Consider the following 21,205-nt stretch of genomic DNA (forward strand, 5'->3'; position numbering starts at 1 on the left):
CCGATCTCGGAAGCTAAGCAGGGGCGGGCCTGGTTAGTACTTGGATGGGAGACCGCCTGGGAATACCAGGTGCTGTAAGCTTTTTGTCCTGTAAGCTTTTTATGCTTTCTGCTCTCGCCTGACAGAAGAGGGCGCTCTTTCCCACTTGTTGGGGAAAGCAATGATTTTTGTGGGAATCCTGTTGGCCAGTGTCGCCTTCAAAAAGGATTTTTCCAAAATGAGCAAGGGCTTACGGCCATACTACCCTGAGAACGCCCGATCTCGTCCGATCTCGGAAGCTAAGCAGGGGCGGGCCTGGTTAGTACTTGGTTGGGAGACCGCCTGGGAATACCAGGTGCTGTAAGCTTTTTATGCTTTCTGCTCTCGCCTGACAGAAGAGGGCGCTCTTTCCCACTTGTTGGGGAAAGCAATGATTTTTGTGGGACTCCTGTTGGCCAGTGTCGCCTTCAAAAAGGATTTTTCCAAAATGAGTAAGGGCTTACGGCCATACTACCCTGAGAACGCCCGCTCTCGTCCGATCTCGGAAGCTAAGCAGGGGCGGGCCTGGTTAGTACTTGGATGGGAGACCGCCTGGGAATACCAGGTGCTGTAAGCTTTTTGTGCCGTAAGCTTTTCATGCTTTCTGCTCTCGCCTGACAGAAGAGGGCGCTCTTTCCCACTTGTTGGGGAAAGCAATGATTTTTGTGGGAATCCTGTTGGCCAGTGTCGCCTTCAAAAAGGATTTTTCCAAAATGAGTAAGGGCTTACGGCCATACTACCCTGAGAACGCCCGATCTCGTCCGATCTCGGAAGCTAAGCAGGGGCGGGCCTGGTTAGTACTTGGATGGGAGACCGCCTGGGAATACCAGGTGCTGTAAGCTTTTCATGCTTTCTGCTCTCTTCTGACGGAAGAGGGTGCTCTTTCCCACTTGTTGGGGAAAGCAATGATTTTTGTGGGAACCCTATTGGCCAGTGTCGCCTTCAAAAAGGATTTTTCCAAAATGAGCAAGGGCTTACGGCCATACTACCCTGAGAACGCCCGATCTTGTCCGATCTCGGAAGCTAAGCAGGGGCGGGCCTGGTTAGTACTTGGATGGGAGACCGCCTGGGAATACCAGGTGCTGTAAGCTTTTTGTGCTGTAAGCTTTTCATGGTTTCTGCTCTCGCCTGACAGAAGAGGGCGCTCTCTCCCACTTGTTGGGGAAAGCAATCATTTTTGTGGGAATCCTGTTGGCCAGTGTCGCCTTCAAAAAGGATTTTTCCAAAATGAGCAAGGGCTTACGGCCATACTACCCTGAGAACGCCCGATCTCGTCCGATCTCGGAAGCTAAGCAGGGGCGGGCCTGCTTAGTACTTGGATGGGAGACCGCCTGGGAATACCAGGAGCTGTAAGCTTTTTATGCTATCTGCTCTCGCCTGACAGAAGAGGGCGCTCTTTCCCACTTGTTGGGGAAAGCAATGATTTTTGTGGGAATCCTGTTGGCCAGTGTCGCCTTCAAAAAGGATTTTTCCAAAATGAGCAAGGGCTTACGGCCATACTACCCTGAGAACGCCCGATCTCGTCCGATCTCGGAAGCTAAGCAGGGGCGGGCCTGGTTAGTACTTGGATGGGAGACCGCCTGGGAATACCAGGTGCTGTAAGCATTTTATGCTTTCTGCTCTCGCCTGACGGAAGAGGGCGCTCTTTCCCACTTGTTGGGGAAAGCAATGATTTTTGTGGGAATCCTGTTGGCCAGTGTCGCCTTCAAAAAGGATTTTTCCAAAGTCAGCAAGGGCTTACGGCCATACTACCCTGAGAACGCCCGATCTCGTCCGATCTCGGAAGCTAAGCAGGGGCGGGCCTGGTTAGTACTTGGATGGGAGACCGCCTGGGAATACCAGGTGCTGTAAGCTTTTTATGCTTTCTGCTCTCGCCTCACGGAAGAGGGCGCTCTTTCCCACTTGATGGGGAAAGCAATGATTTTTGTTGGAATCCTGTTGGCCAGTGTCGCCTTCAAAAAGGATTTTTCCAAAATGAGCAAGGGCTTACGGCCATACTACCCTGAGAACGCCCGATCTCGTCCGATCTCGGAAGCTAAGCAGGGGCGGGCCTGGTTAGTACTTCGATGGGAGACCGCCTGGGAATACCAGGTGCTGTAAGCTTTTTATGCTTTCTGCTCTCGCCTCACGGAAGAGGGCGCTCTTTCCCACTTGTTGGGGAAAGCAATGATTTTTGTGGGAATCCTGTTGGCCAGTGTCGCCTTCAAAAAGGATTTTTCCAAAATGAGCAAGGGCTTACGGCCATACTACCCTGAGAACGCCCGATCTCGTCACATCGCGGAAGCTAAGCAGGGGCGGGCCTGGTTAGTACTTGGATGGGAGACCGCCTGGGAATACCAGGTGCTGTAAGCTTTTCATGCTTTCTGCTCTCGCCTGACAGAAGAGGGCGCTCTTTCCCGCTTGTTGGGGAAAGCAATCATTTTTGTGGGAATCCTGTTGGCCAGTGTCGCCTTCAAAAAGGATTTTTCCAAAATGAGCCACGGCTTACGGCCATACTACCCTGAGAACGCCCGATCTCGTCCGATCTCGGAAGCTAAGCAGGGGCGGGCCTGGTTAGTACTTGGATGGGAGATCGCCTGGGAATCCCAGGTGCTGTAAGCTTTTTGTGCTGTAAGCTTTTCATGCTTTCTGCTCTCGCCTGACAGAAGAGGGCGCTCTTTCCCACTTGTTGGGGAAAGCAATGATTTTTGTGGGAATCCTGTTGGCCAGTGTCGCCTTCTAAAAGGATTTTTCCAAAATGAGCAAGGGCTTACGGCCATACTACCCTGAGAACGCCCGATCTCGTCCGATCTCGGAAGCTAAGCAGGGGCGGGCCTGGTTAGTACTTGGATGGGAGACCGCCTGGGAATACCAGGTGCTGTAAGCATTTTATGCTTTCTGCTCTCGCCTGACGGAAGAGGGCGCTCTTTCCCACTTGTTGGGGAAAGCAATGATTTTTGTGGGAATCCTGTTGGCCAGTGTCGCCTTCAAAAAGGATTTTTCCAAAGTCAGCAAGGGCTTACGGCCATACTACCCTGAGAACGCCCGATCTCGTCCGATCTCGGAAGCTAAGCAGGGGCGGGCCTGGTTAGTACTTGGATGGGAGACCGCCTGGGAATACCAGGTGCTGTAAGCTTTTTGTGCTGTATGCTTTTCATGCTTTCTGCTCTCGCCTGACAGAAGAGGGCGCTCTTTCCCACTTGTTGGGGAAAGCAATGATTTTTGTGGGAATCCTGTTGGCCAGTGTCGCCTTCAAAAAGGATTTTTCCAAAGTCAGCAAGGGCTTACGGCCATACTACCCTGAGAACGCCCGATCTCGTCCGATCTCGTCCGATCTCGGAAGCTAAGCAGGGGCGGGCCTGGTTAGTACTTGGATGGGAGACCGCCTGGGAATACCAGGTGCTGTAAGCTTTTTATGCTTTCTGCTCTCGCCTCACGGAAGAGGGCGCTCTTTCCCACTTGATGGGGAAAGCAATGATTTTTGTGGGAATCCTGTTGGCCAGTGTCGCCTTCAAAAAGGATTTTTCCAAAATGAACAAGGGCTTACGGCCATACTACCCTGAGAACGCCCGATCTCGTCCGATCTCGGAAGCTAAGCAGGGGCGGGCCTGGTTAGTACTTCGATGGGAGACCGCCTGGGAATACCAGGTGCTGTAAGCTTTTTATGCTTTCTGCTCTCGCCTCACGGAAGAGGGCGCTCTTTCCCACTTGTTGGGGAAAGCAATGATTTTTGTGGGAATCCTGTTGGCCAGTGTCGCCTTCAAAAAGGATTTTTCCAAAATGAGCAAGGGCTTACGGCCATACTACCCTGAGAACGCCCGATCTCGTCAGATCGCGGAAGCTAAGCAGGGGCGGGCCTGGTTAGTACTTGGATGGGAGACCGCCTGGGAATACCAGGTGCTGTAAGCTTTTCATGCTTTCTGCTCTCGCCTGACAGAAGAGGGCGCTCTTTCCCGCTTGTTGGGGAAAGCAATCATTTTTGTGGGAATCCTGTTGGCCAGTGTCGCCTTCAAAAAGGATTTTTCCAAAATGAGCCACGGCTTACGGCCATACTACCCTGAGAACGCCCGATCTCGTCCGATCTCGGAAGCTAAGCAGGGGCGGGCCTGGTTAGTACTTGGATGGGAGATCGCCTGGGAATCCCAGGTGCTGTAAGCTTTTTGTGCTGTAAGCTTTTCATGCTTTCTGCTCTCGCCTGACAGAAGAGGGCGCTCTTTCCCACTTGTTGGGGAAAGCAATGATTTTTGTGGGAATCCTGTTGGCCAGTGTCGCCTTCTAAAAGGATTTTTCCAAAATGAGCAAGGGCTTACGGCCATACTACCCTGAGAACGCCCGATCTCGTCCGATCTCGGAAGCTAAGCAGGGGCGGGCCTGGTTAGTACTTGGATGGGAGACCGCCTGGGAATACCAGGTGCTGTAAGCATTTTATGCTTTCTGCTCTCGCCTGACGGAAGAGGGCGCTCTTTCCCACTTGTTGGGGAAAGCAATGATTTTTGTGGGAATCCTGTTGGCCAGTGTCGCCTTCAAAAAGGATTTTTCCAAAGTCAGCAAGGGCTTACGGCCATACTACCCTGAGAACGCCCGATCTCGTCCGATCTCGGAAGCTAAGCAGGGGCGGGCCTGGTTAGTACTTGGATGGGAGACCGCCTGGGAATACCAGGTGCTGTAAGCTTTTTGTGCTGTATGCTTTTCATGCTTTCTGCTCTCGCCTGACAGAAGAGGGCGCTCTTTCCCACTTGTTGGGGAAAGCAATGATTTTTGTGCGAATCCTGTTGGCCAGTGTCGCCTTCTAAAAGGATTTTTCCAAAACGAGCAAGGGCTTACGGCCATACTACCCTGAGAACGCCCGATCTCGTCAGATCTCGGAAGCTAAGCAGGGGCGGGCCTGGTTAGTACTTGGATGGGAGACCGCCTGGGAATACCAGGTGCTGTAAGCTTTTCATGCTTTCTGCTCTCGCCTGACAGAAGAGGGCGCTCTTTCCCGCTTGTTGGGGAAAGCAATCATTTTTGTGGGAATCCTGTTGGCCAGTGTCGCCTTCAAAAAGGATTATTCCAAAACGAGCCACGGCTTACGGCCATACTACCCTGAGAATGCCCGATCTTGTCCCATCTCGGAAGCTAAGCAGGGGCGGGCCTGGTTAGTACTTGGATGGGAGACCGCCTGGGAATAACAGGTGCTGTAAGCTTTTTGTGCTGTAAGCTTTTCATGGTTTCTGCTCTCGCCTGACAGAAGAGGGCGCTCTCTCCCACTTGTTGGGGAAAGCAATCATTTTTGTGGGAATCCTGTTGGCCAGTGTCGCCTTCAAAAAGGATTTTTCCAAAATGAGCGAGGGCTTACGGCCATACTACCCTGAGAACGCCCGGAGAGAGCAGTTGCAGAGTGGATCACGGAGAGATATTTTTTGAGATACACTCAGTTTTTCCTCTTCATTGAAAGTGTTTATTTTTTTCCTAAAATTTTTCTTTTGTGAATGGTCAGGGAGTGGGCCCGCTCCCCCCTCCCTGTCCTCCCCCACCCCCCCCAAAGTTGTGGCTGGTGGGGGGGCGCTTTTTGTTCTAAACAAGGAGCACAAGTCAAACTGGTAGTCATGGAGTCATCAGACAAGGCTGCTGCCTATCCCAGGCAATTAGCTGTGGCAGTGGAAGTCGTGGGTGAGGAGGCCATTGCACCACTCGACATGTTCAAGGGAATTGTTCTAAACTGTGGAACCATGACAGGATGCAGAATTAAAGGAAGAAATAAATTTGAGGTCACAATGAAGGATATGGAGGGTAAAAAGAAGCTCCTTGATTGTCTAAGAATCCAGAATTGCAGGCTAATTGCCTCTGAACCATGCAGGGATGAACTGACTGTGTCTTTTTTAAGTCTCCCGGTATATATTGAAGACATTGAAATAATTAAGAAACTGGAGGACTGCGGAGTGACAGTTGTGTCACCAATAAAGAGGAGGAAGTGGCCAGGAACGGACATTTTGGATGGCACACGCTTCTGCCGCGTCAAATTCAATGAAAGGGTCCGCTCACTCCCCTTCACAACCAAATTCTCAACACTTGAAGGGGAAGAATATTTCAAGGTGATGCACGACAGGCAGGTCAAGGTATGCAGGCTCTGTATACAACCTGGTCACATCCTAAGAGAGTGCCCGGAATTCAAGTGCTTCAGCTGCGGTGCACAGGGCCACTACGCCAGGGAGTGCCATCAATCAAGCGACCCAGCGGGACATGAGGAGATGTCGGAAGCCAGAATCCAAGCAGAGGCGGTCAGCATGGAGGAGGAAGAGGGCCAAAGGCCTCAGAACGTCAGGATCACTACAGCTGCAAGGATGGAAGACGAGGAACAGAGTCCAGGCAGCAGTGGCAGCGGAAGCTGTACGACGAGAGGAGAGCCAGAGAAGAGGGCCACACGTGAAGGAACGGTGGTGGAGACCGGTACGCAAGGAGCGGACACTGCGCTCACCATCGGGGACGACGGCGGACAAAGAGAGGTTCGTGAGGACGGCGCAAGCGAGACGGCAGAGCTGAAGCGCAAACGGAGCGACGGGAGTGAAGAGAGTGTGGAAGAGGTAACAGCAGGACGAGAAGACGAGACAACAGGAGAGGACACGGACAACGAAAGTAAGAATGACACTGTTGACAAGAGGCATAATCATGGGGAGGAAAGAGGGAGGAGAGTGATTGATGGGTTCAAGGTGATTGAGGGAATCTGGGGAGAGGAAAGGGAGCTGGAAGTGTGTGGGGTAACAACGAGTAAAACTAGAGAGAGTCTCAAAGATGTATCGAGTGAGGGAGAAAAGGGTAACGGGGGAGGGGGAAGAGACGAAGGAAACATTACATCATTCCCAAGTGAGGAGTCGGATAAGGGGCAGGAGGGTTTGACAGTGCAAGAGGAGATCAAGGGGAGAACAGCTGATCGGAAGGAGACAAAGAAACTGATCAGATTAATGTAGAATTAAAAGTGGGGGGTGTCAGACTTTTCTCCTTCTCACATGAAGTCAATGCTGACGCTTTCCTCATTCAATGGGAACGGACAAAGAAATAAAGAGAGACTGCTTTATGCAATGCAAATATGTAAAGAGGACATCGTTTGTCTGCAAGAGACTAACTGGGATGGGGGGGTTATAGATTATATAGAGAGAGAGTGGATTGGGGAAATATTTGTTAATAATGGAGAGAAGAATGCGAGGGGTGTGGCAATATTAGTTAGGAAGGGAGTGGTGGAAGATGTAAAGGAGTGTGGGAAGGATGGGAAGGGGAGGGTTTTAGGGATTGAGTTTCATTATGGTGGCAAAACATATCAGCTATGGAACATCTATGCACCGAACGATGAGAGGGAAAGGAAGGTTTTTTTGGGAGTTTGAAGGATTTCATGCAAGGGAACTGTGTGATGGTCGGGGATTTCAATGTGTGGTGTGGGAGGTTGGATGTGTGCACAGAGATGAGGTTCAGGGATGACAGCTCAAGGGGGGTTCTACTGCAAAATATGAGAGCAAATGGAATGGTGGATGTATGGCGGGAACGAAACCCAGCAGGGAAGGTGTTCACAAGGAAACAAGTGGTGGGGGGGGGGGTGCTCAAACAAAGCAGAATAGATTTGGTTTGGGCAAAAGAAAACATCTTAACCAAGATAGGATCAATCAAATATAAGATGACTGCAATCAGCGATCATGCAATTGTGTGTTTGACTATATCACAAGGGAGGGAGGGGAGGGGAGGCGGGGTGTGGTGTTTGAATGGAAGCTTACTGCACGACACTAAATATAAAAATCAAGTGGAGACATGCATTGCAATATGGATGAATGATAGTATGTATGAGGATAATGTTGGGGAATGGTGGGAAAGGGTCAAAAGAGCAATTAAAATATTGAGCATAAAATATGGGAGAGATAAGAGCAGGAGAGAGAAAGAAAGAGAAAGGAGGCTGAGGGATGAGCTGGACAAGGAGAATGAAAAAATAGACAATGGGGGAAGTGATCTAACGAAATGCATAGCCCTAAAATATGAATTAGAGGATATAGAGGAGAGGAAGTGTAGAGGGGCGATGGTGAGAAGTAGAGCAAGATATGTGATTGAGGGAGAAAAATGTAGTGGATATTTTCTGGGCTTGGAAAAAACAAACCAGAAAAGGAGCTTCATAGGGGAGATAGAGGATGGGGAAGGGGGGATCATCACAGATGGATTTGGAATAGTGGAGAGGGTAGAGCAGTTTTATAGGGACCTATTTAAGGAGGAAAATGTCGACAAAAGAGTCATGGAACAGCTTCTAGAAAAGGTGAGGGTCAAGGTCAGCGAAGGAGATAAATTAATAAGTGAAAGAGAAATAGACAGAAGAGAGATAGATGGAGCAATTAGCGAATTAAAAAGGAATAAAAGTCCAGGTTCGGATGGACTGATAGAAGAATTTTATATTGAGTTTAAAACCATACTAACTCCAGTATTATATAGATTATTCAAGTGGATGGAGGAGGCAGGGGAGATACCAAATAGTATAAGAATGGGGGTTATAAGTTTAGTATATAAAAAGGGTGGGAGGGAAAAATTAGAAAACTATAGACCAATTAGTATGTTGAATAATGACTATAAAATACTGGCAAAGGTAATCACAAACAGGTTAAAGAGAGTCATAGGGAAAATTATAGGAAAAACACAATCATACGGCATACCTGGGAGGGACATCACAGACACAATATGTAGTATTAAGGATGTAATTGATTATATGAAAAAAGGTGGTGGAGGGATTATCATGAGCATAGACTTAAATAAGGCTTTTGACAGGGTCAACCACGAATATTTATTTACATTACTTAAAAGAATAGGGTTTGGAGATAGGCTGGTAGGCTGGATAAAAAGAATGTATAAAAATGCCGTAAGCGTTATAAAAGTTAACGGCGTTCTAACAGGGTCAATAAGATTAGAAAGGTCTGTCAGACAGGGCTGCCCGATGTCGGCCTTATTATACTCTCTATCAGCCGAACCGCTGGCATGGCTATTGCAAGGGAACAATAATATTAGAGGGATAAATATACCAGGAGGACAGAGGAGCTTAGTATACCAATATGCAGATGACACAACTATCACAGTCAAAGATGAGGAGAGTGTAGGAGAAGTACTGGAAAGTATAAAAGCCTATGGTAGGGCATCGGGGGCAAAGGTCAACATTGGGAAGTCGGAGATGATGTATATAGGAGTAAGTGAATCAGGGAAGAATGAGATGGGGTTAAAGGTGAAGAAGGACTATATGAAGATCTTAGGGATAAATGTGGGGATAGAGGGAGCAGAAGGAAGGGATAGACAATACGAAGGAATAATAAACAGTATGAAGAATACATTGAAATTTTGGAAAAAGAGAGGACTAAAATTAAAAGGGAAAGTGGTGGTGGTGAATGCACTGCTAATGAGTAAAATGATCTACGCAATGAGAGCGTTGGATGTGCCTGACAGAGTGGTGAAAGAAGTGGAGGGGTTGGTGAATGACTTTTTGTGGGACGGGAAAGGGGCCAGAATAGCACGGGAGGTTTTAGAGAACGAATACAAGGATGGTGGATTAAAACTAGTAAGTCTAGAATGCAAAAAGAAGGCAATGAGGGTGAAGACAATGGTGAACTATTTAGCTGCTAAGAATGATCACATGTGGAAGGCTTTTCTGAAGGAAGCAATCAGTCAATGTGGGGGGTGCGGAGAGAGTGGTGTATACATGAAAATGAGAAAAGGAATGTTGAATGGAGTGAGTGAGTTTTACAAAGAGGTGTTGAGTGCATGGGGGGAGTTTGTAAAGAACATAAGCTATGAATGTCAAAATCTAAAACAAATATGGGAACAACCTCTCTTCTTAAATCCAAAAATCACAAGCGACGGAAGAATGATGGACAATATGCTGATCAGGAGGGCAGGTATAAGGAAAGTTAGAGATATAGTGTATGAATATGTACCTGGTTTCATGTCAGCACAGGTGATGGTGGATGAAGTGAAATTGAGGGGGGATGATATCGGGGTGGGAGAGGTGGAAAAAGTGATGGGCAAAATCAAAGATGGGATGCCGAGGGAGTGGAGAATGATGATTGAAAGAGGGCATAAGGTGGGGGATGACTGTGAGCTGGAACTCTATGTGGGAGAAGGGAAAAGTAAGAAAAGACTGGAGAATGTAAAAACTAAGATATTGTATGCATATTTTAAAGGAGAGAATGTTAGAAGGCCGGCATCGGAAAGAGTGTGGGAAAAAGCAATAGAAGGAATGGATGTAAAGAAAATATGGGCAAATATGAGAGTGAAATGGAACACCAGTGAATGTGAGCACATGGACTTCATGCTAAGACACAATAGAATATTCAATAATCTAATTATAAGCAAATTTGATGAGAATGTGAGCAAAGAATGTGAAGTATGTGAAAAGAAGGTAGAAACATTTATGCATGAGTTCATAGAATGTGAAGTGTTAATAACATATTTTGACAAAATTAGAAAGCTCATAACGAGTTGTTGGGGAGGAAGATTTGTAAGGGACATGGACTGGAAAGAACTGTGGTTATTTGGTGTAAAAAAAAAAAGGCTGGGAGAATGTAATGCAAATCTGTTAAACTATACATTGAGCCATGCAAGATATGCTGTTAAAGTACGAAGAAATATGATTCACTATGACAAGACAAATGCGGATGTATGGCAAATTTTTAAAAGTATAATGAAAAAAGACATTTCCATTTTGTACTATTACTTGGAGGAGGGGGAATTCTATCATGCTTTTGTGAAAGGGAATACAATGGTGTATATGAATGAAGAAATGGGACTGCAATTCAGAATTGATGTGTAAAGTTTGTTGAATGAATGAAAATAAAAATAAAAAATTTAAAAAAAGAGAACGCCCGATCTCGTCCGATCTCGGAAGCTAAGCAGGGGCGGGCCTGGTTAGTACTTAGATGGGAGACCGCCTGGGAATACCAGGTGCTGTAAGCTTTTTGTGCTGTAAGCTTTTCATGGTTTCTGCTCTCGCCTGACAGAAGAGGGCGCTCTCTCCCACTTGATGGGGAAAGCAATCATTTTTGTGGGAATCCTGTTGGCCAGTGTCGCCTTCAAAAAGGATTTTTCCAAAATGAGCAAGGGCTTACGGCCATACTACCCTGAGAACGCCCGATCTCGTCCGATCTCGGAAGCTAAGCAGGGGCGGGCCTGGTTAGTACTTGGATGGGAGACCGCCTGGGAATACCAGGTGCTGTAAGCTTTTTATGCTTTCTGCTCTCGCCTGACGGAAGAGGGCGCTCTTTCCCACTTGTTGGGGAAAGCAATGATTTTCGTGGGAATCCTGTTGGCCAGTGTCGCCTTCAAAAAGGATTTTTCCAAAATGAGCCACGGCTTACGGCCATACTACCCTGAGAACGCCCGATCTCGTCCGATCTCGGAAGCTAAGCAGGGGCGGGCCTGGTTAGTACTTGGATGGGAGACCGCCTGGGAATACCAGGTGCTGTAAGCTTTTTGTGCTGTAAGCTTTTCATGGTTTCTGCTCTCGCCTGACAGAAGAGGGCGCTCTTTCCCACTTGATGGGGAAAGCAATCATTTTTGTGGGAATCCTGTTGGCCAGTGTCGCCTTCAAAAAGGATTTTTCCAAAATGAGCAAGGGCTTACGGCCATACTACCCTGAGAACGCCCGATCTCGTCCGATCTCGGAAGCTAAGCAGGGGCGGGCCTGGTTAGTACTTGGATGGGAGACCGCCTGGGAATACCAGGTGCTGTAAGCTTTTTATGCTTTCTGCTCTCGCCTGACGGAAGAGGGCTCTCTTTCCCACTTGTTGGGGAAATCAATCATTTTTGTGGGAATCCTGTTGGCCAGTGTCGCCTTCAAAAAGGATTTTTCCAAAATGAGCAAGGGCTTACGGCCATACTACCCTGAAAACGCCCACTCGCTGATTGGTGATTGAGTGCAGGTGAGAGTGTGAGCAAACAAAAGGCAACCCTGCGTGTGTACTCCCTGTCTTCCGATTTGTTTTGAAGATTTTTAGCCAAATTTCCATCTAAAACGTAATATTTGTACGAAGCAACCCCACGCCCCCACCACCACCAACCGCGGCTGGGGGGGGGGGCGTCAAATGATGCCGGGGCCTATAAGAGGGAAAATGGAGCGAGCAGAGAAGAAAAGCGTGGACGAGACAACAAATGCAGACAACAGGTATGAAAGACAATTAACAGTGGCAGTGGAAGTAGTAGGACAGGAAAAAGTAACGATGATGGAGATATGTAAGAAAATTGGAGAAGAATGTGGACGAGTGGTGGGATGCCGCCAAAAATCCCTGACAAAATTCGAAGTTACTACAGAAGACAAAAAAGGGAAAGGACCGTCTGCTGGACGGCATCACATTGAAGACCAATAAGATAATAGCGTCAGAAATTCGTAATGACGAGCTCGTCGTCTCATTCCTTGGCCTTCCAGTGTACATTGAAGGTGAGGTGATCCTGAAGAAGCTGGAGGAATGGGGAGTTCAGGCAGTGTCCACCATCAGAAGGCGCATGTGGCCCGGCACCGACATTGCAGACGGAACACGCTACCTAAAGGTGCGCTTCAACGAAAAAGTCCGCTCCCTACCATTTGCAACTAAGTTCGAGACCCTCGAGGGGGAAGAACACTTTCGGGTGCTACACGACCGCCAGAGGAAGGTATGCAGATTGTGCATCCAGCCCTGCCACATTATCCGAGATTGCCCGGAGTTTAAGTGCTTTAAATGTGGCGAGCAAGGCCACTACGCCAGAGAGTGTGAGGAGAATGAAAGGGGCGAGGCGGAGATGCTGGTTGAGGGAGCGCTGGAGAGAGACATGGAAACGCCGGCAGCTACAGTGCTAAGTGAAGGAGAGGAAAAGAGAATGGAGAGGATGCCAACGCCAATGGAGGTGGCAGCGGCGACGAAGATGACAGCGGCAACGGCAGCTGCGGTGACAGCTGTACTGGAAGCATTTAGATAGGAAATAATGTGATGTGTATCCGGTAGGACACATTAGGAGGTGACACGTTCCCATGTCGAAGCATGTTAATAAAGCTTCAGATAAAGACCTACAGGAGCCTTCTTTATGCACGTTCACACATCATAGCACATGGTGTCAGAAGTTAAGAAGCCCGTCTCAGGCAGAGATCGGAGGACGAAGTCGGTGAGAAGCAGCGGTCTTACCGCAAGCCCAAGTAAGAGGCTAAGTGCTACCGCCTAAGCCAGGGGTGCTCACACTTTTTCAGCATGCGAGCTACTTTTAAAATGACCGAGTCAAAATGATCTACCCACTACAAAAATGCAAAACATCTATTTATTTTCAAATGTATTGAGGATTATTTGTACGTACAATGTATGTTGATGTACCTTACATAACCAAATGAGCCAATATTGCAAAACACACATAATTAACTATTAACATTTTTTGTAATTACCTGAGTTTACTTTGATGACTTGCACTGAATTGAACCAGCCAGGGATGCATAGTCCGGACAGTAGCTGCTGATAGCCAGCCTCAAGCACACTTCCAAATGTTTATCAGTCATGGATAATATCCGTATCACAATATCCGTATAATATTCCATATCCGTATGGAAGTGATATGTTTTTTGCCTTTTTACTTGGTCCAGTTTTTGCCTTTTTACTTGGTCCAGCTCCTTCACTCATTTTAGTGACCATAAACTTTAGCGAGGGCTTAAAATCTCGCAATTCGCCAACTAGCTTAGCACTTTGCATCGTTGTTTACGCATGAGCGGTGACCTAAAGGTCAAAATTCAGGTGTCATCTGACTGGTTGTCCTGTATGTCAATCAAGTAACGGGGATGGATGATAGGCTGACATCGTAAGTTCTGCTGCACTTAGAGACGTTGTTTGATTTGATTGGTCGCCCGAAGGGCAACATTCAGTTGTCATCTGAATGGCTGCCCTGTATATCAATCAAGTGACGGCATTGATGCTGGGATGATATTTTTTTAATGTCACGCCGCGATCGACCAGCGATCGACCAGTACCACCTCCGCGATTGACCGGTAGCTCGCGATCGACTTAATGAGCACCCCTGGCCTAAGCTAACGGCGCAACGAGAGGTCCGGGGGACGGCGCAACAATGATGGATTCCCTGTTTTCAATCAACCCACCTGAGAACTTTGATTTTGGTGACTACTCGTCATGGCCCAACTGGATTCGCCGTTTCGAAAGGTTTCGTGTTGCGGCGGGACTAGACAGCAAAGATGAAAGCTATCAAGTAAACTATTTAGTGTACACAATGGGTGATAAAGCAGATGATATTTTAAGCACGCTCGGGTTGAAAGACGAAGAGATTAAAAAGTACTCGTGTGTGAAAGAAGCCTTTGATAAACACTTTATAGGCAAACACAACGTGATATACGAGAGAGCACGTTTTAACAAAAGGTGTCAAGAACCAGGGGAATCAGCTGAGTCCTTCATTGCTTCAGTCTACAAGTTAGCAGAAAACTGCCAGTATGGACCACTGCAGGACGAAATGATAAGAGATAGGCTAGTGGTGGGCATACAGCACCAGGGCCTGTCAGAAAAACTGCAGCTGGATGGCGGATTAACACTGGAAAAAGCAGTGCTACTGATAAGACAGCATGAAGAGATAAAGAAACAGCAACCAGTCATGAGAGAAACAAATGTTAAGGACATTAAAGAGGCAAATGTGGACGCATTAAAGTTTAAGAAAAAGACTTTTAAAGAGAACCAAGCACGAAAACCATTTGAAACAAAGAGTCAGTTTCAAAACCAAAAAGGGAACAAGTACTGTGGACGCTGTGGCAAATCACCTGCACACTCCAAAAATGAGACGCAGAGTGCAGAAAATGTCGAAAAAAGGGACATTTTGCAGATCAGGCAGAGTTGGAGCAGTCCTGGAGGATGAGGACAACATTTTGTTTTTAGGAACAGTTTCGGCAGGAGCACAGCCCACCAACTGGAAAAAGACACTGGAAGTAAATGGCAAAAATGTGACTTTCAAACTGGATACAGGAGCTGACGTGACCGTGATACCAGCTGCTATCTACTCAAAAGACATTCATGGCCCACTCACCAGAGCAGAGAAGCCCCTGTGTGGTCCGAGTGGTGAAACCCTGAAAGTGAAAGGTCAGTTTGATGCTATAATAAAATACAAAGACAATGCAACAACACAGCCCATTTATGTCGTACAAAGATTGTCTACACCTCTGTTAGGCTTTCCTGCAATTTCAGCTTTCTTCGAATGGCTGGGCCCCTTATGCATACCAAACACGCTGCTGGTAGGGGACTTTAACGTACGCTGCACCAGGATGGACGCTTGCAGCGCCTCCACCTTCAAACCCGATGCCTCCCGAGCAGCCCTACTCAGCCTGCTAAAAGACAAAAACCTTGTTGATGTGTGGAGGAACGACAACTCCAACAAAAGAGGGTATACAAGAAAACAGGTAGTGCAGAAAAATACTGAAACAGAGTAGAATAGACCTGTGTATTGCAAAGGAAGAAATTATAGGACATGTACGCGAACTGAAGTGGGAGTTTACAGAATTAAGCGACCACGCTATCATGACATTAACCTTAGGGCCCAAAGGGGAGGGCAAGGGCGGGGGAACCTGGTGCCTCAACTCCTCGCTAGTACAAGACCCGGCATACAAAAATAAGATAACCACCCTGCTCCAAAGTGAACTTGTGCAGGAGTTGATGGAGGACGATGCCATCCAAGGATGGGAGACGATAAAGACTTTCATCAAAAAGCAGAGCATAAAATTTGCCAAACGGAAAAAGCAAATAGACAACGAAAACAGAGTAATGCTGGAAAGCAAAATAGCAATAGAGGAAAAAAAGATGGGATGGGAGACCGCCTGGGAATACCAGGTGCTGTAAGCTTTTTGTGCTTTCTGCTCTCGCCTGACGGAAGAGGGCGCTCTTTCCCACTTGTTGGGGAAAGCAATCATTTTTGTGGGAATCTTGTTGGCCAGTGTCGCCTTCAAAAAGGATTTTTCCAAAACGAGCCAGGGCTTACGGCCATACTACCCTGAGAACGCCCGATCTCGTCCGATCTCGGAAGCTAAGCAGGGGCGGGCCTGGTTAGTACTTGGATGGGAGACCGCCTGGGAATACCAGGTGCTGTAAGCTTTTTATGCTTTCTGCTCTCGCCTGACGGAAGAGGGCGCTCTTTCCCACTTGTTGGGGAAAGCAATGATTTTTGTGGGAATCCTGTTGGCCAGTGTCTCCTTCAAAAAGGATTTTTCCAAAATGAGCCACGGCTTACGGCCATACTACCCTGAGAACGCCCAGTAGGTGTGTCCTAACGAGGAAGCATTTTGGAGGGAAAGTGGAGAGGAGCTGTTTGTTTGTGTGGCTGTTATCTTTTGTTTCTTATTTTATTTTGGTTTCCCCTCTTTGTTTTTGGGTTTTTTTCCTCCTCCCAGCACTCCTGCTGTGGAGGAGTGATTTTGGTTTCTCCCTTTTTGAGCCTTGGCTCTTTGGATTGTCATCATGGCTTCGAACCCTGCTCGCCCCCAGACTACTCCTTTGAACAATGGACAAAATAAGAATATGGATGGACTAAATGTGAGTGAAAGAAACCGAACTTATGACAAGGAATTAACTGTTGTGCTGGACATTGAGGGAGTGGAGGAAATGGTGCCCATTGTGCTTATGAGAGCTGCCAAGGAAGTGTGTGGACAGATCATAGCATGCAGACAGATAAACAAGCTGAAATTTCATGAAGCTGGGGTGTGCTGTGTTTGCAGGAGACTCATTGGGAGCCATCTCATGTGCGTACGGTGCAGGCAATGGGCGTGGGAACTGTCTTTTGTGCTCTTGGCTCTGCACGTTCGCGTGGTGTAGCTACCATTGTAAAAACTGACTTTTTTGGGACACCCACATTAGTCCATGCGGATCCGGGAGGTGCTTTTGTTGTTGATTTTGTCCAGCCTTTTTCATTTAGGCTTATCAATATTTATGCTCCGAATGAGGAGCAGGAAAGGAAGATTCTCTTTTCCTCTGTCTTTACTTATGTCAATTCAGAAAGTATTGTCATTGGTGATTTTAATGTAGCCCTTACAAAAATAGACTTAAGTGCTAACAATGTGTATAGAAATGACGTGTCTAGGACGCACTTGTTAGACCTCATGTCCCGATATGATATGACTGAAGGCTGGAGAGCTCTGAATTTTAACAAGAGAGTTTTTTCCAGACGGCAAGTTGTCTTAGGGGCATTAAAACAGTCCCAAATTGATTTATGTTTGATGTCTGAGGGCTTCTTGAGGCGAACGGCCTCAGTGTTCTATAATGACGCTTGGTTAAGTGACCATTCTCCACTGCGTGTAGATTTTAGCCCTTTTAAAGGGCAGCGCACGGGGGGTTCTTGGATTTTAAATAATTCTTTGCTTGAAGATGAAAATTATTGCAAAAAAATGAATAGGTTGTTTGATTCTTTTGATATGGAAATAGAATGTATTGAGTCAATTGTGGACTGGTGGGAGGAGGCAAAGAAAAGAATAAAGCGCCTTTCAGTAAATTTTAGCAAACAGAAAAACTGGTTGTTAAAGGCCGAGGAGACTCAGTTAAAACATAGCCAGTGTCGCCTTTAAAAAGGATTCTTTCAAATTGTGCAATTGTGGGAGATAAATTAATAAGTGAAAGAGAAATAGACAGAAGAGAGATAGATAGAGCAATTAGCAAGTTAAAAAGGAATAAAAGTCCAGGTTCGGATGGACTGATAGGAGAATTTTACATTGAGTTTAAAACCATACTAACTCCAGTACTACATAGATTATTTAAGTGGATGGAGGAGATGCCAAATAGTATAAGAATGGGGGTTATAAGTATAGTATATAAAAAGGGTGGGAGGGAAAGATGAGAAAATTATAGACCAATTAGTATGTTGAATAATGACTATAAAATACTGGCAAAAGTCATCATAAACAGGTTGAAGAGAGTCATAGGGAAAATTGTGGGGAAAACACAATCCTACGGCATACCTGGGAGGGACATCACAGACACAATAAGTAGCATGAAGGATGTCAATGATTGTATGAAAAAAGGTGGTGAGGGATTATCATGAGAATAGACTTAAATAAGGCTTTTGACAGGGTCAACCACGAATATTTATTTACATTACTTAAAAGAATAGGTTTGGAGATAGGCTGGTAGGCTGGATACAGAGAATGTATAAAAATGCCGTAACTGTTATAAAAGCTCACAGTGTTCTAACAGGGTTAATTAGGTTAGAAAGGTCTGTCAGACAGGGCTGCCCGATGTCGGCACAATAAGTAGCATTAAGGATGTCATTGATTATAGGTACCGTCAGGCCAAACTGTTCGCGGCTCCGGCGGTTGTCGAGGCAAAAACTCGGGTGTGGAAAGAATTTGGTGAGGCCTTGGAGCACGACTTTCGGTCGGCCTCGAACAGGTTCTGGCAAACCGTCCGGCACCTCAGAAAAGGGAAGCAGTGCCCGGTCCACACTGTTTACAGTGGAGACGGGGGCCTGTTGACCTCGACTGGGGATGTAGTCGGACGGTGGAAGGAATATTTTGAGGCCCTTCTCAATCCCACTGACATACCTTCCATCGACGAAGCAGAGTCTGAGGACACATACGTGGACAGTGCCATCACCGTGGCTGAGGTATCTGGGGTGGTTAAAACGCTCCTCAGTGGCAAAGCTCCGGGGGTGGATGAGTTCCGCCCAGAATTCCTCAAGGCTCTGGATGTTGAGGGACTGTTTTGGCTGCCACGTCTCCAACATTGCATGGAAGTCGGGAACAGTACCTTTGGATTGGCAGGCCGGTGGTCCCCCTTTTCAAGAAGGGTGACCGGAGGGGTGTGTTCCAACTATGGGGGATCACACTCCTCAGCCTCCCTGGGAAAGTCTATTCCAGGGTGCTGGAGAGAAGGGTACGACCGTTGGTCGAACCTTTGTTACAAGAGGTCCAATGCGGTTTTCGTCCTGGTCACGGATCACTGGACCAGCTCTACACCCTCACAAGAGTGCTTGAGGGTGCATGGGAGTTTGCCCAACCGGTCTACATGTGCTTTGTGGATCTGGAAAAGGCATTCGACCGTGTCCCTCGTTTGTGTCCTTTGAGGGGTGCTCCGGGAGTACGGGATTGGTGGCGCGCTACTACGTGCTATCCAGTCTTTGTACAAACAGGGCAGGAGTCTGGTTCGCATTGCCACGAGTAAGTCGAGCCTGTTTCCGGTAAACCTTGGCCTCCGCCAAGGCTGCCCTTTGTCACCGATTCTGTTCACAGAAGTATTTCAGTTCTGTTCCCCTTTAGTACCACCGACAGGTCAAAGTAAGAATATGATCCACAGCTGATGTTTCTTAATGTTGTTATTGCAATAAAGAATTGTTATATTTTTCTATACCTCGTCTCTTGCCTGTGGTAATTTCGAGCCTGTGTGTCCTGATCTAAGCTAAACTATTTCCTGGGGCGAAATCCCCCAGGTAGCGTTGTTGGTATTGTTCTTCAACCAAAATTAGTGTTTTCATCACCCACTTGCCACAATTAGATGGAAAATGTATCATTCAACAAGCTAAAGATGCAGAAAACATAACAAAAATAAGTTGACAATCTTGAGAGCATCAGAAGAAATATTACTCAATTATTTGATAAAAATGAAAACATCAAAGCTACATGGGGCATTTTAAACAGTATTATTAGGAACGGTGCTAAATATTGGAAAACACCAGTAATGATATGAATGTGGTAGTTGAAAAGTTTAACAATTACTTTGTAAATATTGGACAGAAATTTTTGAATTTTGGCCAATACAGGAAAGGAATGAAACCATAGATAGAATCCTAATGTTTCTCACTGAAGTGACAAAAAAGGGAATCACTGATTTTGTCTATCATTGTAAAGCAAAATCATCAACTGATTCTAATGGAATTGAAATTGAACCAATGAAAAGGGTTATCAGTGAGATCATAGAACCACTGACATACATTATTAACTTAAACAGCTAAAGTAGTTCCAATTCATAAAAATGGAGAGAAACGTCAATTTATAAACCATTTCAGTCAACTGGTTCGAAACCACCTGCTGGCCTTGGATAACATTGCAGGCAGCTCTATCTCCATGTGTGATGCATTCAATTCTGATGTTTTGGCTCTTATAATTATTATGTACTACACAATTTTTATTGCCAAATGATTAATCTACAAAGTGTAAGAAAAAATACATAGTTTATATAAAAATGCTGAATGTTTTCTTGTCAATAAATGCTTCCAGCATCATGTGATAGCTAGCTTCATCATTTATGTCACCTGGCATGGGCTCATGCAGGCAGAGGACAGTTGGTGTGTATATAACTCTGAATGGGGCAGCGAAGATGTATGCTTGTGTAACTTGGATAAGACATTGGAGATGTTCTTGATTTTTATTCAAAAATAATAGTTTTTCAACAATTTGTGGTTTGAGGCGTTTTCTCTTCTTTGATACAACGTCTCCGGCCTTAGAAAAAAGTCTTTTGCATGGCACGGAGGATGCAGGCGTGCACAAAAAGGCTAAAGCTAGCATGTATAAATTGGGGTACAAGGTTTTTTGCCTCTCCCAGTAATCCAAAGGATTTTCCATCCTGTTCATATTTGGCTCTGATATGTAGCGCTGGACCTCTACTTTGGCATCTGCTGTCACGTTTTAGGTCTTTTGTGCCTCCTTTACACTAGTGTCAAAACAAAACCACAGTTTGCTTCCTACAAAGAAACCACATATCACGTTAATAAGTGTTCTGACAGGAATGATTGATTTCAACATTCAAAATAATAGATTCCCTCCAGTGTCATCATGAGAAATAGATGCTTGGGGCATTTCCTGTCTGTCCTGTCTGGACCTTATTAACATGGCACACTCCGAAGTCAGTCGCTTGATCGCTTTTGATGCTTTATTTGGGCTGAAGAAGTCTATCACTTTAAATCACCAGTCCAGGAGTGTAGCTCGTGACATGATGCTCATCGATTGCAAAGTGTGCAGCTTCTCCTGCAGGGGCCTTATGAGTTGCTCTCCCTTTTCACGTGCAACTGCTGACGCCGGCTTTTTTCTCGGCTGACAGCTCAACCGTGGCATCATAAAAAGCAGACAGCAGGGAAAGGCACCCTCCAGCAATGGTGAATTAATCCGACGTCAGGAGTGGTATGTCGTGTTGGAGCCCTGTGGATGCTGCGCCAACTGGCTCCCTTAATTTGACCAATCCTTGCAGCAATAAGTATGTGCTGTTCCATCGTGTCTCAATCTCTTGCAGGAGTTTCTTGT

At 46.4% G+C, this 21,205-nt stretch overlaps 23 non-coding genes and 2 pseudogenes across 23 annotated transcripts in view; all 25 read left to right on the plus strand.

Annotated features, from left to right (window-relative positions):
- Positions 1–81, plus strand: part of LOC131101875 (5S ribosomal RNA) — a 119-nt gene extending 38 nt beyond the window's left edge. The window contains exon 1 of the ribosomal RNA XR_009119338.1: positions 1–81. This exon is cut by the window's left edge and continues 38 nt beyond it. This is a non-coding gene — a ribosomal RNA (5S ribosomal RNA).
- Positions 82–227: 146 nt separating this feature from the next.
- On the plus strand, positions 228–346 carry LOC131101997 (5S ribosomal RNA). Its single transcript, XR_009119376.1, has one exon. It is a non-coding gene; the product is annotated as a 5S ribosomal RNA (ribosomal RNA).
- Positions 347–476: 130 nt separating this feature from the next.
- On the plus strand, positions 477–595 carry LOC131101510 (5S ribosomal RNA). The gene has a single exon (XR_009119213.1). It is a non-coding gene; the product is annotated as a 5S ribosomal RNA (ribosomal RNA).
- Positions 596–741: 146 nt separating this feature from the next.
- On the plus strand, positions 742–860 carry LOC131101880 (5S ribosomal RNA). The gene has a single exon (XR_009119339.1). It is a non-coding gene; the product is annotated as a 5S ribosomal RNA (ribosomal RNA).
- A 130-nt stretch (positions 861–990) lies between these two features.
- LOC131102030 (5S ribosomal RNA) lies at positions 991–1,109 on the plus strand. The gene has a single exon (XR_009119387.1). It is a non-coding gene; the product is annotated as a 5S ribosomal RNA (ribosomal RNA).
- Positions 1,110–1,255: 146 nt separating this feature from the next.
- On the plus strand, positions 1,256–1,374 carry LOC131101537 (5S ribosomal RNA). The gene has a single exon (XR_009119226.1). It is a non-coding gene; the product is annotated as a 5S ribosomal RNA (ribosomal RNA).
- Positions 1,375–1,504: 130 nt separating this feature from the next.
- Positions 1,505–1,623, plus strand: LOC131101967 (5S ribosomal RNA). The gene has a single exon (XR_009119367.1). It is a non-coding gene; the product is annotated as a 5S ribosomal RNA (ribosomal RNA).
- Positions 1,624–1,753: 130 nt separating this feature from the next.
- On the plus strand, positions 1,754–1,872 carry LOC131101884 (5S ribosomal RNA). The gene has a single exon (XR_009119340.1). It is a non-coding gene; the product is annotated as a 5S ribosomal RNA (ribosomal RNA).
- A 130-nt stretch (positions 1,873–2,002) lies between these two features.
- On the plus strand, positions 2,003–2,121 carry LOC131101985 (5S ribosomal RNA). Its single transcript, XR_009119371.1, has one exon. It is a non-coding gene; the product is annotated as a 5S ribosomal RNA (ribosomal RNA).
- Positions 2,122–2,251: 130 nt separating this feature from the next.
- On the plus strand, positions 2,252–2,370 carry LOC131101552 (5S ribosomal RNA). The gene has a single exon (XR_009119233.1). It is a non-coding gene; the product is annotated as a 5S ribosomal RNA (ribosomal RNA).
- Positions 2,371–2,500: 130 nt separating this feature from the next.
- Positions 2,501–2,619, plus strand: LOC131102018 (5S ribosomal RNA). The gene has a single exon (XR_009119384.1). It is a non-coding gene; the product is annotated as a 5S ribosomal RNA (ribosomal RNA).
- A 146-nt stretch (positions 2,620–2,765) lies between these two features.
- LOC131101970 (5S ribosomal RNA) lies at positions 2,766–2,884 on the plus strand. The gene has a single exon (XR_009119368.1). It is a non-coding gene; the product is annotated as a 5S ribosomal RNA (ribosomal RNA).
- A 130-nt stretch (positions 2,885–3,014) lies between these two features.
- On the plus strand, positions 3,015–3,133 carry LOC131101889 (5S ribosomal RNA). The gene has a single exon (XR_009119341.1). It is a non-coding gene; the product is annotated as a 5S ribosomal RNA (ribosomal RNA).
- Positions 3,134–3,279: 146 nt separating this feature from the next.
- LOC131101544 (5S ribosomal RNA) lies at positions 3,280–3,408 on the plus strand (annotated as a pseudogene).
- Positions 3,409–3,538: 130 nt separating this feature from the next.
- On the plus strand, positions 3,539–3,657 carry LOC131101991 (5S ribosomal RNA). The gene has a single exon (XR_009119373.1). It is a non-coding gene; the product is annotated as a 5S ribosomal RNA (ribosomal RNA).
- A 130-nt stretch (positions 3,658–3,787) lies between these two features.
- LOC131101525 (5S ribosomal RNA) lies at positions 3,788–3,906 on the plus strand. The gene has a single exon (XR_009119217.1). It is a non-coding gene; the product is annotated as a 5S ribosomal RNA (ribosomal RNA).
- A 130-nt stretch (positions 3,907–4,036) lies between these two features.
- On the plus strand, positions 4,037–4,155 carry LOC131102025 (5S ribosomal RNA). Its single transcript, XR_009119386.1, has one exon. It is a non-coding gene; the product is annotated as a 5S ribosomal RNA (ribosomal RNA).
- A 146-nt stretch (positions 4,156–4,301) lies between these two features.
- Positions 4,302–4,420, plus strand: LOC131101973 (5S ribosomal RNA). The gene has a single exon (XR_009119369.1). It is a non-coding gene; the product is annotated as a 5S ribosomal RNA (ribosomal RNA).
- A 130-nt stretch (positions 4,421–4,550) lies between these two features.
- LOC131101896 (5S ribosomal RNA) lies at positions 4,551–4,669 on the plus strand. The gene has a single exon (XR_009119342.1). It is a non-coding gene; the product is annotated as a 5S ribosomal RNA (ribosomal RNA).
- Positions 4,670–4,815: 146 nt separating this feature from the next.
- On the plus strand, positions 4,816–4,934 carry LOC131101934 (5S ribosomal RNA). Its single transcript, XR_009119354.1, has one exon. It is a non-coding gene; the product is annotated as a 5S ribosomal RNA (ribosomal RNA).
- Positions 4,935–5,064: 130 nt separating this feature from the next.
- LOC131101568 (5S ribosomal RNA) lies at positions 5,065–5,183 on the plus strand (annotated as a pseudogene).
- Positions 5,184–11,087: 5,904 nt separating this feature from the next.
- Positions 11,088–11,206, plus strand: LOC131101906 (5S ribosomal RNA). The gene has a single exon (XR_009119345.1). It is a non-coding gene; the product is annotated as a 5S ribosomal RNA (ribosomal RNA).
- A 130-nt stretch (positions 11,207–11,336) lies between these two features.
- Positions 11,337–11,455, plus strand: LOC131101911 (5S ribosomal RNA). Its single transcript, XR_009119346.1, has one exon. It is a non-coding gene; the product is annotated as a 5S ribosomal RNA (ribosomal RNA).
- Positions 11,456–11,601: 146 nt separating this feature from the next.
- LOC131101918 (5S ribosomal RNA) lies at positions 11,602–11,720 on the plus strand. Its single transcript, XR_009119347.1, has one exon. It is a non-coding gene; the product is annotated as a 5S ribosomal RNA (ribosomal RNA).
- A 4,240-nt stretch (positions 11,721–15,960) lies between these two features.
- On the plus strand, positions 15,961–16,079 carry LOC131101923 (5S ribosomal RNA). The gene has a single exon (XR_009119350.1). It is a non-coding gene; the product is annotated as a 5S ribosomal RNA (ribosomal RNA).
- The last annotated feature ends 5,126 nt before the right edge of the window (positions 16,080–21,205 follow it).

This window comes from Doryrhamphus excisus, chromosome 1 (assembly GCF_030265055.1).
Source record: "Doryrhamphus excisus isolate RoL2022-K1 chromosome 1, RoL_Dexc_1.0, whole genome shotgun sequence".
NCBI classification, from domain to species: domain Eukaryota; kingdom Metazoa; phylum Chordata; class Actinopteri; order Syngnathiformes; family Syngnathidae; genus Doryrhamphus; species Doryrhamphus excisus.